At 47.8% G+C, this 14298-nt stretch overlaps 1 long non-coding RNA gene across 1 annotated transcript; it reads left to right on the top strand.

Annotated features, from left to right (window-relative positions):
* The first annotated feature begins 870 nt into the window (after positions 1 to 870).
* On the top strand, positions 871 to 13279 carry LOC106984636 (uncharacterized). Its single transcript, XR_008289227.1, has 2 exons — positions 871 to 1089; positions 10515 to 13279. It is a non-coding gene; the product is annotated as an uncharacterized LOC106984636 (long non-coding RNA).
* The last annotated feature ends 1019 nt before the right edge of the window (positions 13280 to 14298 follow it).

Here is a 14298-nt window from a genome sequence, read left to right as displayed (position 1 = left end):
CCTCCCTTCGCCCTCTGCCACCTTGAAGGGTCTCTGTTCCCTCAAACTCTGGCCTTCCCACGCGCTTGAGGTGGGTTTGCCCTCCCCTTGCACCCCCCCCCCCCCGTCTCCAAATCCCTTTTTAACATGCCACATTGTCCCGAGGAACACAAGGAAGAGAAATTGGGGCGGGGTGGGGGGGGATCCGGAGGCCGCAGCCAGCAATCAGGCCCGTCTCTCCCCCTGGCAAGGACACACACGTCGTGAGCTCGGCCTGAAATGTGTTTCATTATCACATAAAAGGCTCCCGTGGCGAAGGAGCCCAGAGGCAGGGCCGGGGGCCGAGTGGGGGACAATGGAGGCTGAAAGCGCTGCCCTAACCTGCTATGTTTCGTATCGCACGCCCATTGTGCGAGGGTCGTTTTAAACTACTTAGCGCTCCCCCCTCCACTGATCCCGGCCGATAAGATATAGTTCTGTCCGAATACATAAAAAGGATGTCGGGGAGCGGGCGCTTTCGGAGGCTTTTCTGCGCTACTTGGGTCTTTCACACACACCCCCACCCTTCTTCAGACCCCTCCCCCAGCCGGGCTCCAGGCTCTCTAGCTCACACAGTGGCCTCCGCCCGCTTTCCCCAACTCTAAGTATAGTAGGGTTCGGCGTTTCTTTTTGCCTCCCTCTTTTTCTTCCTTTTCCCTGCGCCATCCGCGCGCCGGTTTAAGCAACCGTGATCTGTGAATAAACAAAGTCAGTAAACAACCGAAAAAAACATTCTAGATCCGAATTCCAGGAGGGTAAACTTTCCATGCCACGTCACACTTCAGCAAATTTGCACAGATATTATATTGCCTCCCCCTCCTTTATTATTCTTTTTTTTTTTTTTTTGCTAGGATCCCATTGTACTTAACTGAATTTTATAACGCTGATCGATATCTTGGTAAAATATTCATTTTTAAACTAGCGGGCAGTGAAATCTTTGCTTTGTGTGCTAAAGTCAACAGTCGCTCGGTTTGAGCTCAAATAAATGCGGAGATGCCTCGGCTCAGAGCAGTCGGCCACCTCCCTTCGAGCGCTGGACGCTCCGCCGCCCGCCAGCCCGCCGCACCACAGGTAGGGAGCGCGCCCACTCGGGGGCCGCGCCCGGGTCCCCTGGGCAGCGTCCGCCCCCCATTCCCCTCCGCGCGCCTCCCCTCCCCCAGCCAGCCCCTTTCCTTTCCAAGGGCCCCGACGCTAGGGGTTGGGGGTGGGGAGGTAGAGAATGAGAAGCTAAGTCGGTGAAGACCCTGGAGTTTGGAAGGTGGCCTATTTGTGCGGGGATTTCTGAGAATACACGGTGTGGGTGGACGACGGGGCGAAGAGCTGCAAACAGACTCAATCTGGGCTCTGAGCACATAGAGTTGGATTGGGGCCCCGAAGCTATGGGAAGCCACTACAGGCTCCTGCAGCCCATCCGGAGTGAGGGCTCGATCCGACGGACGCGCGTTTCCCAAGGACAGTGAGGGGGTAGGGGATGGGGGAACGCCCTTGGCCCCAGAGTCAGGGGTGGAGGCAGCGGAAAACGGCATGCTGGTATCCCGTGGCTGCATCGGCAGAGGCCCGAGAGTGGCGAAGCCCTCCCCGCCTTCCCCGGCGCGCAGGGGTTCTAGTCTGGTCTAGGCGTTTCCCTAGAAACCCACAGACCGGGCAGCATTGGGGTCAACGCCTCGAGGCAGCAGGATTGGGACAGGGCCTTCACCGAGAAAGGAGTATATTTTCGTTCTCGCTGCAAGAAGCGGCGGGTGCCCTTTACGCACAGAAGCGCACGGCTGCAGACAGTTTCGGGAGCCTCGGGGGTTACAAGCGGGGCCCAGCGGGGGAAGGGTGGAGAGAGAAACGCGCCACCGGGCAATTAATCCTTATTCTCCCAGAGGCTGGCCCCGGGTAGGGGCGCGCTGCGGTGCGGGAGGAGAGGAGTTTGGAGGACCACACAGAACCAATTGCATCTTTCTCCCGCCTGTGGGAAGGCACCAGCTTGGAAAACTAGAAGTTCCAAAGCTGCCAGCTGTAATTGCAGGATCTTCGGGTATCGAGGCCAGGGCATGGGGTACTGAGAAGGCGTGTTTCTTCTGGGATCTTCCAGGTGTCCCCTGAAATTAGCATTCCCCTGGAGGTGTTTACTTTAAAGGGCTAGACATCCCGCCTGTTTGAAGCCCGCGCAGACTTCTAGGTATTTCACCAGGCGGGGAGACAAGCGCTCTTTCCGTCCTCCCCGCGGTCACCAGATCCTGGGACCCAAGGGGCAGAAATCGGAATCGATCCCTGTAACTGGCAGGGTCAGTTGTGTGGGCACCTCTGTGTGGGGACCATGCCCCCCTCCCCGCCTTCCCTGGCGTCCGGGACCGCGCACCTTTGTCCGCGCACCGGAGGCCGCTTGGGGAGCGCACCCGCCGCCCTCCAAGCCGCGGTTCCGGCTGGCGGCTAGTTATCTTCCCTAAACAAGATGGAACGCCTGCAGGACACACGGCTAGGCTAATCGTTTTTAAATAATTAATGCCTCCCCGTTCCGCTGGTAATGCGCGGCCTCGAATCCGTCAATTACTTGTCATTAGACGAGTGTCGCCCCACGGCCTTCCCTCGGGCCTTTGATGGCGCCCGGTCACCCAGCCCAGCCCACTCACGGCCGAATGAAAAAGTGCCCGGCCTTGAAGAGCCGGGTGCGGAGTAGCCACGGCCCTCGATTCAGTGCGAGTTTTGAAAGAAAGACCTTAGTTGAAGAGATGTAATCTTCCAAATGGCCAATTTAAACGCCTGATCTTTATCGCCCGCCTTCTCCCGGCTTTATAAAGAAAAGCCGGTCCTCAGTGTTTTTGGGGCCTTTTAATGTGGGGGTGGGGCGAGGAGAAGCGAAAGATGAGGCTTAATAGGGCACGGGGCAGGTGTTTGCTCAAGAAGGTTCCTGGAGGCACCTCGGGGTAACTAGTTTTCTAGCGCATCCTTCTAAGCATCAGGGGCCTGGACCAAGTACTGGCTGCCAGCTTTGAAGGCCGGTGCGCCGGGACAAGTCTTCTGGAATGTATAAACCAGAACCGTCCGGAGAAAGCGTCAGGACCTTTTCAGGCAGTGCATCTTCACCCTGCAAGAGGTAATAGGACCCCCCCACCCACCATGGGCCTGACATCACAGAACAGTGGGTGCCGGTTGATGCCCACGGACTTGTAGGTACCAAGTCCTGCCGCCCAGAAGAGGCACCCAACACACACGCCTTAGAGCCACCATCCCAAATTTGCTGTCCCTGTCGTAGCACAAGAGCTTGATTTCAGACCCCAAATGCCTTTGCTGGGTCAGGGACACTGTGGAGACCGTCCTTGGCCACAGCACCATGGCCAGCCAAGGGGTGGTGGAGTGAAATTAAAACGAAAACAAAAACAGAAGAGAAAATTTCCCCAAAGTTTGCTACTGATTTCATTACGTTTCTGCTGCTCCCTATCCCCCCCCATCAAAGGTGTTTTTTGTTTGTTTGTTTTTGTTTTTGTTTTACAGTAAATAAATTGTCAAGGTTTCAGAACTTTACATGCCTCCTTGGAGCAAAAACCATGTGCTGTATCTGCACCACTCTCAGCTTTACAGATCACAAGTTTCTCATAACCTCAACTCCCAGGAATGGTTTGCCTCTAAGAAGAGAATAGAAGACATGAGGGGTGGAGGGGGAAGAAATCATGAGGAGAGTGGGAGAAACTTTTTAAACATATAGAGAGATGGAGAAAGGGTGATTGGAAGGTGCCTGTGTGCCTGGTTGCCCCCAGAGGACCCTGGGCTGTGCTTTAGGCCTTTGACTTCAGACCTACAGCCTTTCTAGAGCATTCCACAAAGATTGGAATTTTTTGAAAAATTCCTTTTTGATGAGATTCACCGGATATGGGCAGGAAGTTGCAGGCACCTCCAGAGACAAGCAAACACAAATTACACGGAATAGATATATGTCCCCACTGGAGCTCAGCGGGGTCCCCACCTCCAGGCAAGCTTGGTTTCTTCTCCCTTTGACAAAACTCCCAGGGAGCGCCCTACCCTGGAGCTCTCCAGGGGTTGCCTCGGAAGCCTAAATCCTGGGGCATCTTCCCCATTCTGTTCACAGCCTTCCTGCCCACTCTCTTATCCTTTTTCTCCTTTCTTCTTTAAAACAATCATGTGTGTCCCCCCTTGCCCCCTCCCGCCATTGTATTTGTTGATGACCTAACACGCTCACACCAAAAGCCACACACAGAAAACCAACAACGTGGGATGGGAGGAGAGACCAATTATGATTGAGGCTAACAAGCGGGGAACACCCAAGTTGAGGCTGGCTGTCTCCTGGGAGACTGATGGAGGCTTATTTTACAAGCTGTCATTCCATCCTGGTCCCTATTGCCAGATTGGAGGTGATTCCTATTCTCCCCTCCCCCTCAGCCCCTGCACCCTTGGGGCTTATTCCAGATTCTTTGTATATCCTCTGCAGAAGCGGCCCCCAAAGTCCCTCTCCTGCACAGGTGGAAAGAGCAGCACATCCTCACAACAGCATGCCTATTTTTCACATCAGTGATTGTTCCTGAGATTTCTGAGCTCATTGCCAGCAAGATGTGGACTGGTCAGATGTCACTGTCACACATGCCCCGTCCTCCTCACCAGGTTCCCATTAAAAGGCATTGACTACTTACCCTTTACACTCTTCCCTTCCTCCTGCCTCTTCCTCTTTTGCCCCTCCTACTCCTTCTTTTTCTGTCCCCCCTCCCACCACCGCCAAAGAAGGAGGGATATTTTACTGTCAGATAACACAACTGATAGCTGGGAATGCTAAAAGAAGCAATACAAATTAAGTTGCTTTCATTCATCCAAAACTAGAGGTCTCACATTCTCATTAGAGTAACTGCCTGGGGTTTACTCCTCTCTTGAAGCTAATTAGAGGCAGTAATATTCCCTCTGATGTCAGGACATCATTCGAGCAACATCATATTTATTTAACTTTAACATATCAAATTAACTGAGAGGGAAAATTTCAGCATCACCGACATGGGTGAAGAAGAAATGCTCGAGTACAATGCCGTTAGAACCTCGGAATGAGAGATCCTTTGCTGTGGTTTAGTTCCCCTTGCAGAATGGGTTCTGCTTCTGCTTGCTTAAGTGGTTGAGGACCAGACTTCCTTCACAGGTAAATCAGCTCTTCCATTGTTTCATTTATCTGAAAAGAGTAAAACCACAAAGTTCAAGAGTAAGCAGGAAGGTTTTTGGACCAGGGTTGGTAATGACCCCAGCAAATCAAAATAAGATTGTGTGTGTGTTTTGACTTGTTATTTCATTAGAAAGACGATCTCAGTTCATTAGCTGTTCTTTTTTTCACAAAGCACAAGTAATTATACAGTGGATTTTGTTGGGAAAATTTTGCTCATGTGAAAAAGGACACACATTCCTAATTTGAAGACATGGATGTTAAGAGCATATTATTGGAAGAGGAAACATAATACTGAGAAGTGTCTGGAGAAGGCTTGAGAAGAGTTAAGGCATGAAGTGGGTGGCTGGAGTACTGGGAAGGGCAGAGGATGATTATGTGTCATTTCCCATGAAGGAACAGGGTGACATGTCAGCTAGGGCAGGACCTGGATCATAAGAACTTCTATATGGAGACAAATCAGGATGTAATATGTGGACCCCCCTGGTACAAAAATATGCAACCATCTGCTCAAACTTTCTGCTTGCTTTGTCTTCTAAAGCCTAATCTAAGGAATTTAAAACAAAACAAGACCAATCCATTATATATTTTTCATTTAGTCTGCAATTCTCTATTACATTGAACCGAGCTGTTCACATACAGAAGTTGTAACTTCAACTGCTTGTTAGCTGAGGAAATGCATCCTCTATGCAGAAGAGTCCATTTTTTTGGCAAAACTTTTGACTTTCATTCTACCTTCTTGGTGTTTCTCATCTCCCGCTGCCCCCCCCCAAGTCCCTACCTCTCTTTTCTTTATCACAATTGTATTCACTTCAACCACCATTGAGTAGGGTCCCACATGTGCCAGACAATGTGCTAGGTGTCTTCATAAACATGACTTCATTTAAGCTTCCCCACATCCCACTGGTAGATGACAGAATTTATGGGAGATGGACCTGGGGCAGAGAGAAGTTAGGGAACTGCTCAGATTTCAGAGCTCACCACTGAACTCAAGTCTTGCAACTCTATGTTTTTTTCAACTTCTTTTGGCCTCCTATGGCGGGGGTGGGGGGGCACAGACCTCTCTGATTCAAATGCAGTAGGAAACCTGCTTCTCCACAACCCCCAACTTTTCACTGTGGGCTGTTGTTGGTAGAGGGGAGGCTGAATGTTAGGAGAAAGGTGATAAGAAACAGGAAGATCTCAGGAAGAAGGATGGCAGAGACTCCACCTGCTATCCTAGAAGGGATTAGGATGCATTATGTCTGGGACCAGGCTGGATTCTTATTTTCTCTTTTGGAGCAACACAGTGTATTTCTATGTGACGATGGTTTCTCAAAGCTGGCCAGAGGTTCAATCAGAACTGGACCACAACTGCACCACCATTGAAGCTGCTGTAGCCGGCTGGCTAATGCTGGAGGGGAAGAGAGAGGGAGAGAATAAGCAGCCTGTGATTAAAAAGAGAAAATGCCGGGGAAGAGGGGGAAAAAATGTCAGGGGCAGAAACAATGACCTGGCATCCGGGCTTAAATAATGCACATAGCCCAATTATTTCTTGAGGTGTAGCCTGCCAGCCGTATTCCTTACCGAGAATTCTGGAGCAGAGGCCAGGAATGTTCTGAGAGACTCCTGCTTCTGACCTCCCTCTGACCCACACCTGGTGGCCTAACCGCACAGGTGACAGCACAGCTGGAATGCACGCACCGCCCACAGCTGGGCTTCAGGGCTGCCCTCGCCCCAGCACCAGCTGCAAGAACAGCAAAAGGCCCCAGCCCCCACAGCATTCCTCCCCCCACCCTGCCCCTGCTGTCCACATATACACAAATTCAGATCCAGATAAACACCTGCCTCAGAGGTTTGCCACTGAACGGGTGCTGGCCCAGGAGGACCAGCCTGCTTCTGTCACAGAGGGAGGATAGGATGTGACCCAGCACTCAGTAGTCTGAGAGGAGAGCACACCCCAGCCAAGTTTCAAGTCTGAGCTGAGCATGGTACATGGATGTGCAGGGAACGCTGGCTGATACCTGCTTGTGCCAGGCCCTGGGGACACAATGTGGAATGAACAGGGCCCTCCTGGACACAGGCTTGGACTGGAGGCCTCCTTTTCTTTTCCACTTACTGAAAGATAAGTTCCCTGGGTGTCCATGGTTTTTAGTGGTGTGGGGTTTCCTGTATACTTAGTATCTTCCATTTCAGGATTTGTGGGGAGGCTCTGGACAACTGGATTCTAAGGCCAGTGCCACACAAAATGATGTGTAGGGCATGGGAATAACTGACTCTTGGAAGTACACAAAGTTCTAGATTAAACCATACTTTTCACTCCAAACTGGACAATTGCGATGTTAGGTTGAGGTGGGGACGATGCATCCAGAATGACAGTTACCCACTCTCAGGTTGAGTGCTGAGCTTCCTAGAGACTGCCCGAAAAGGGCAGTCATCCAATCTTCTGGCTGTTTATGGGGACAAGTAGGGGCAGACATCCAATCTATATTTTGTCCATCCTCCATTTAATGACCACTCCCCTCCCACCAGCAGTTTGCCAATTAAAGGCCAATCTCTCTTGATTTCTTTGCTTTAAAAGGACATTTCGATTCATGCAGCCAAACAATTAAATCCCCTTCTTGCCTCTCCTTTCCCAGAGCTCACGAACAAGATGCTTCCCTATCTCTTGCCAGCATTGAGCAGTGGGAAGGAGCTGATCTCAGGTGCTAACCTGAAGTTATCAGAATGCCAGACTCATTTAGGGAGCTCAACTCTGGAACCCGAGGCGATTCCTTCATTGATTGTGGAAAGCGCTGTTTAGATTTTGTCGTAGCTCAGTAAACAACCAAAAGTAACTGCGGGATTTCTGTCTTACATTCAGCTGAATCCCTCTCTTTCTCGCGCTCTCTCTCTCTCTCTCTGTCTGCCACACACACACACACACACACACACACACACACCACATACACTCCTCCTCTCCCACAGGCTCCTGTTAATCAGGAAGGGATAGTCAGACCAAGGTCCTTTAAGAACACCCTCATCTAACTCTCCAGCAGCTGAATCTTTTGTAGGGGAGAGCTACACCTTTCTCCAAGAACTCACATCTCTCCCAAAAGGCACAGCCTCCCGAGTTCCTAAGTCTGTAGCGAAAGCTCTTGAGAAAGGGTTGTGCCTTTGGGCCCCTTACTCTGCCATCTCTGAAAGCCCCCACCTGGCTAAAAGACTTGCCAGGGACTTGGCCTCTGTGGCCTCCCTTCCCCCACCCCAGTGCTTCCCTGAGATCCGGGTTGCCTTTCATGAGCTTGTTGCAGCTCAGACCCAGCTGCACAAAATTGAGGGTGAGGGGTGGATTCCCTGTCTGCAATGCTGGGGCGCTGCTTCTGGGCTGGGCAACACGGTCCGGGATACAGATCTCTTTGGGGGTAAAGGCGAATTAAATTGGCAAGCTCTACTCTGATACTCAAACTTCTGCAGTTCTTACCAAGATCCCCATTTAGGCCTCAATTACTAGTAGAAAAAGAGAAAGATGCTTCCTATTGTCCACAATTTGCCATTCTCTGAATAGACCATTTGTTTTAATTAGGTCCCCTTCATTTAGTTCTATCTGCGGGAGCAGGTTTGCTCTGAAGTGATTGTGTTGAACGTGCGCACTCTGCCATCTATTTGTGTAAAATAAATAGAAAGACATAATTGCCAGTCATCACAATATAAAAGATTAGTGCAAATCCTAAACAATGATCATTTAAAATTCAATAATTCTTAGAAAAAGGAGTCAAATGATAAAGCACAGTTTCCCCGAAGGTGTTAGACACAACGGGCCTGCAATGGATGTGTGTTTAAAAATTAAGAAACTTTTTTTCCCTAAGTTGGTACTATTTCAAATGAAATTCTTTTCTTATTTGTTTAGAATGCCTTTCATATGAAAAAAAAATCAAATCAGATCACCTCAACTTAAAATACAGGTCTTCAATATTAGCCAGCCTCAAGCAGAAAGCTTTCTAAAAGTCTTGCAAATCTAATCCCTGGTTCTATTCTTCCCAAGATGCCAAAATTCTAATATCTTTTATTTTTTAAAGTCCCTAATTTTGTCCATGACCTCTCCAATCTTAGAAAAATCGGGGGGAGGGTGGAGAAAACAAATACAGTAATGTGTAAATTCTTAGGACTTAAGATAGGGATGTATTCCACAGTATCGAAAGTTCCACAACATTTTGCACATTAAGCAATTTTTTTTTTTAAACAAGGGGTAGCTCTTGCAATTAGATTGCTATTTTATTATACAAGGTACAAACCAATAAAGTATGCCATTTCTTTTCCCCTTCCCTTTTCCTAGTACAATTTGGGAAGGAGGGTAAAATGCATTTTGGGTTTTGATATATTTATTTTGTGCCAACCATCTGCATATTTCATGAGGCTCAACTATTTCTCTGCACAATGTACGGTCTATTCTGTGTCCTGAGGAAACGAAAGAATAACAGACTGCCGGTCCCTCGACCACTTGTGTTACTCTTCAGTTCACAGTATTCTAGCTCCATTGTTATCGATAGTCCTATTTTGTTAAATATCAGCTTGGCTATGATGAAAGCTAATTATGCAATTCCACTTCATTTCTGCCTCTAAATTTTATACTTGATAAAATAGCTCAATGATGCTAATTAAATTTCTGCTTACAAAGATGATTTCTTTGTATTTCTCAAGGTTTGGCTTTCTGGCTATGAAATTTACACTAAAAACATTTCTGGGGGTAGCAAATATATTGATCATTTTTGGATTAAGACTGTTAAAATACATATTTCAAATGTTTCTGAGTTAGAATAGATCCTATGTAGAAGAGGGATTTGTTCTATTTACCTCTTTCCTTTGTGCAACGTTTGTGCAGATCGCCCCACACCTGGGAAGTAGTTTAGATATTTTGTAATAGTTCACTACCTCTGGAGCCCAGGCAAAGCCGTGCTAAATTTTGAAAAATAATTCAGGAGACACTCGCAGATATTGGGACACAGGGTGTATGTAACCTCCCATGGCTGAGACAAGCGACATGATGTTTGGTGCAAGGGGCGAAAAACACGACCTAACAGTGTTTACATGTGTATTCAGCCATGAAATTGAATATTATCAAAGTTGAAAATGCAAATCAAATTAAAACCATGGAAAATTGTCTTTGGAATTACAGCGGCCTCGAGACCCCAAGTGTTTGCTTAAATTGAAGCGTTTAGAAAATGAAAAACCCTAAATTGCCCCCTTCTATTCCCCCCCACCCACACTCCCCCGCCGTATGAAATTTGTTCTTTAATTCTACCAGAAATGTGTTGAGGCTTATCCATCAATCGTTCCTCCTTGGCATCAATCACACTGAAATAGAACTTTTTCTTAGAAATTGTCTCCCTTCACTTAGTGTCACTAAAATCGGACGTGCTTCAGAAACTGAGCGGCACCGCTTTGCTTATTCCGAAATGAGCCCCACACCACAGGCTGCCAGGTTCTTCTCCCTGTAAGTGCCGCTGCCGAGCCTAAGCCACCCAAGCTATACGCTGCGGGGGCTGCTGGCGCTGGTCCGGGAGGGCGGCGGGCGGCGGGCTGGGGGCCCCGGCCCCACACACGCTTGGCGCAGCCGGGGCTACCGGGCCGCTGGGTCTGCGGAGTAGCGGGCCAAGCCCCGGAGCCTTCGCGCTCATTTGTTGCGCTTTCCCACGTCGGGGAAGCCTGAAATATGGAAACGTGGCACTTTGCTTCGCTAACGCAGGAGTTCCCAGGGTCTTGATGGAGAAAGACCAAAAGAGGAAGTGTCAAAAATCTACTTTTTAGAAGTGAGACGTCTAAAAGTAATAAGCAGGGGTGGCAGGGCGTGCGGGGGCGGGTCATTCTTGCCTTTTTCCAAGTTCTAAAGCGCGGGAAACACACGCTTAGAGGCCAACCCATCAGATGGGGCCAATCTCACCCCCAGTCGCCTGGGTGCTGCAAACTTTAGTCCTCTCCCGCCCCTCCCCCATTTCTCTCCAACCTGGGCGAAAACCAGCGCGCCAGCCGTTCTCCAGTAGACGCCAAATGCGGCCGCGTTCGGAGAGAGCCCGCAGAGCCCTAGTGGCGCAGCAGGAAGTGCAGGTGGAACCGCCGGCGGCGCTCTGCGCGGACCCGGCCTGGGGTCAAGGGTGGCAGCCGGACCCAGGTCGGGTGGAAGCCGGACCCAGGCAGGCGCGCCCACAGAGTTAATAGGGACTGTGGGGACGCTGGGGATGTCGGCAATGGTTAGGTTGTGCTGGCGTGGCCTTGGAAAACTTTCATCTCATTTGATGACCCTCGAGGATATTCATTCCCCACCCTCCCCAACCTGCCTTCCTCTAGTTTGAACATCCATCCACCTGGGCAGGTCCGGGATGGCCAAGGGTGGTCTGGCTTTTTCTCCCATGGGGAGCAGAGACAACCGGTGGCCTCCGCGTCACGCAGTCCTCCCTCCGGACCTCCAGCTCAGCCCTTGTAGATTTGAAGGGCAGAGGCTGTTGCAGAAATGCAGTAAATCCAGTCCTACGAACCCAGATAGGAGCGGGATGAAGAGTAGCGGAAGCCAATTTATATTTGAAGCCTACCTCTTTATTGCCTTTCCATGGATCAACACTAGCTTTATTTCCGTTCCAGGGATCAAGACTAGCTCAACTATGGCTGAGAAAACAACCCATGTTCCCCAGAGTTTAAAACCTGCCCATAAGTTGTGGTCGTGTTTTGGAGATTCGGGATCCTATTTCCAAGGAGAGTTGTCCGGGGCGTGTTTATGTTTGTTATTTTCAAAACCAAGCAAAGGAAACAGCAGCCAATTAAAATGAAATATTTTTATTTGCCTCCAACGTTGTCAGTGATTTGCCCCCTGGGGATCCACAATTTTCCCAAGCCTGTTAACGGGTGACAATGAATGAGTGCCTCGTGTAATTTAATTTTCCTGTCACACTAAATAGAGCTACATTGTAAACCTTAGATCTACTCTTACTGATAGGATCGCCTTGTTTTGCCATTTGCACCATAAAGACCCCCAAAAGGGACACTGTATTGTGACCTCTACTCTTGAATTATTCAAGAACTTAACGACATTTTCCATTTTAAAAAGGGAACTAATTGCCATTGATGTAAAGCATGTGACCTTCCCTGGGTGCCCAGTATGAGAATGTAACCATCTGTGTGTGCGTACAGGAGCTGCAGAAAGCGGGCAAAAATTGGAGAAAGTTGTAAACATAAATTAGCTCAAAATAGACATGGAATTAAGCACATTATTTAACTCCACGCCCATGACATAGGTTTCCAGAAAGTTCTCTTATGTGACCTAAAATCCTTATAAAATCTCATATCAACTCAGGCCTGTTTGGGGGCATGGCATGACTTTTTATCTAGAACAGTAATATTTGAATTAGTGAAATCCGGTATATCTTCATTAATGTGAAATCACTTCGTGTGATGTCAAGCAAAATATCTAATAATCTGCTCCCTTTCCTCCTCCTCCCCCTCCTCCCCTCTCCCCATCTCCCATCCTCCTCTTTGGTCCCTTCTTCCTCCTCCTCCTCCTCCTCCTCCTCCTCCTCCTCCTTCTCTTCACCTTCCTTAATTTCATTATTTTCTTACTCAATAGGAAAAAGAAACTCACAACTGTAAATAAATTGTACCTCGGTATTTGCTATTTGAACCAGTCTTAAGTTTCGAGGAAAGCTGGCATTGAAATTCTTCAGGACCAGAATTCTCACTCTTCAAATTCCTTGAAAATGGATGCCTATCTTTCCTCAAAGTCAAAAGACTCCCAGTGTATTTTCTACTGTCCATTCACTCTGTCCCTTACCCCTAAAGAAAAACAAAAACAGAGAAAATGTTCTTTGGTTTCACAATTTCAGTGTGCAAAGATACCCTGATGCTTTTCCTGATCTATCTACCAAGTCCACAGCCAATATTAACCATTTTAAAAGAGTAAGTAAATTGGAAAGTAAAACACATTCCTGGGCTGGGCTACAAATAACTTCTTTTGAACTTTTAAGTGATGCTTTCAACAAGGAATTTCGTCATTTGGGCAGAGAACGGACAGTTCCTTTTTAATAAACACACCATGGCTTAATTGAGAACTAAGTAACTTCTCTCTGTTAGGCTGTGTGAATCCACACCTCTAGTTTGTAGAATTTCTCTGGGGGGGGAGGGAATAAAGTACATTTGAATACCTTGTTCGATTCTAATGGATCCCACATTATATTAACCCATTTGACACAATTGCTGCCATTGCAGCCTGGAGCCATGTGAAAAGCAGAGGGTCTGACTCTCCATCTGTGGCAGAATACTAAGTGCTATTTTAAAGGAATTTGTCATAAAACCATTATTACTCACATTGTGTAACAGAACAACTGCTTTCATATTTCTTCAAAAGAAATTCGTTTCCCTCTTTGGTATTATGTGCTTTTGTGTACAGTAACATGGCAGAAAAAAATGAGTAAGTATTCATGTTCTTATTGTTAAATGATAAGTTCATACTTAAGGAGTAAAGTTTAAAGCATTTGCAAATCAAGAAAAGTTGCAGCATGTATCTACCTCCCTGTAAGTTCCCTGTGCAAAAAGCAGCGTGTGATGGATCAAATGTTAATTTCATTTTATAGATTTTTCATTTATTTCTCCATTTGGAAAAAAATTTGGAACAACTTGATGTAGATCAGAAGACAGAGAAGCAATTATATGGGTCTTTCACAGAATGCCTGGGCTCTCTCCAGCATTCTATAGTATTATAATCCAGTAATTTTTCCACGGTGACGTGTGTTTAAAATGAAAATTTGATTCACTATCCAAACTGTCACCAAAGATAAGTGACAGTTATTTTTCTCTTCCTCTTGAAAAAACAATGGTCCTGATCTAGGACCACCTGAGGGCATTTGTGAGTACTGTGGTAAGTTTGCAGCATCTTTAGGGCATAGCAAAGCCCTCTCCTGGCTCTGTTTCTAGACCTCTTTCTCTTCTGAATGGATTTCGGTGTTGACAATTCAGAGAGCCAGCAGGAGGGGTTTTTAATCTTCTCTGAGGTTAAGTGGATGGTTCTAGAAGCCTGTGCAAGAGATTCTGAGTTAGGGTCACATTTCATCCAGTTCCTATTCCCCCCTTCCACTGCCCACCAAAAATCAAAAGTAAAACCAACAGCTTTGAAAAGCATTCCCAGTTGGCCTTTATAA

Source organism: Acinonyx jubatus, chromosome A3, assembly GCF_027475565.1.
Source record: "Acinonyx jubatus isolate Ajub_Pintada_27869175 chromosome A3, VMU_Ajub_asm_v1.0, whole genome shotgun sequence".
Lineage (NCBI taxonomy): Eukaryota > Metazoa > Chordata > Mammalia > Carnivora > Felidae > Acinonyx > Acinonyx jubatus.
This window is presented reverse-complemented; position numbering and strand designations above follow the sequence as displayed.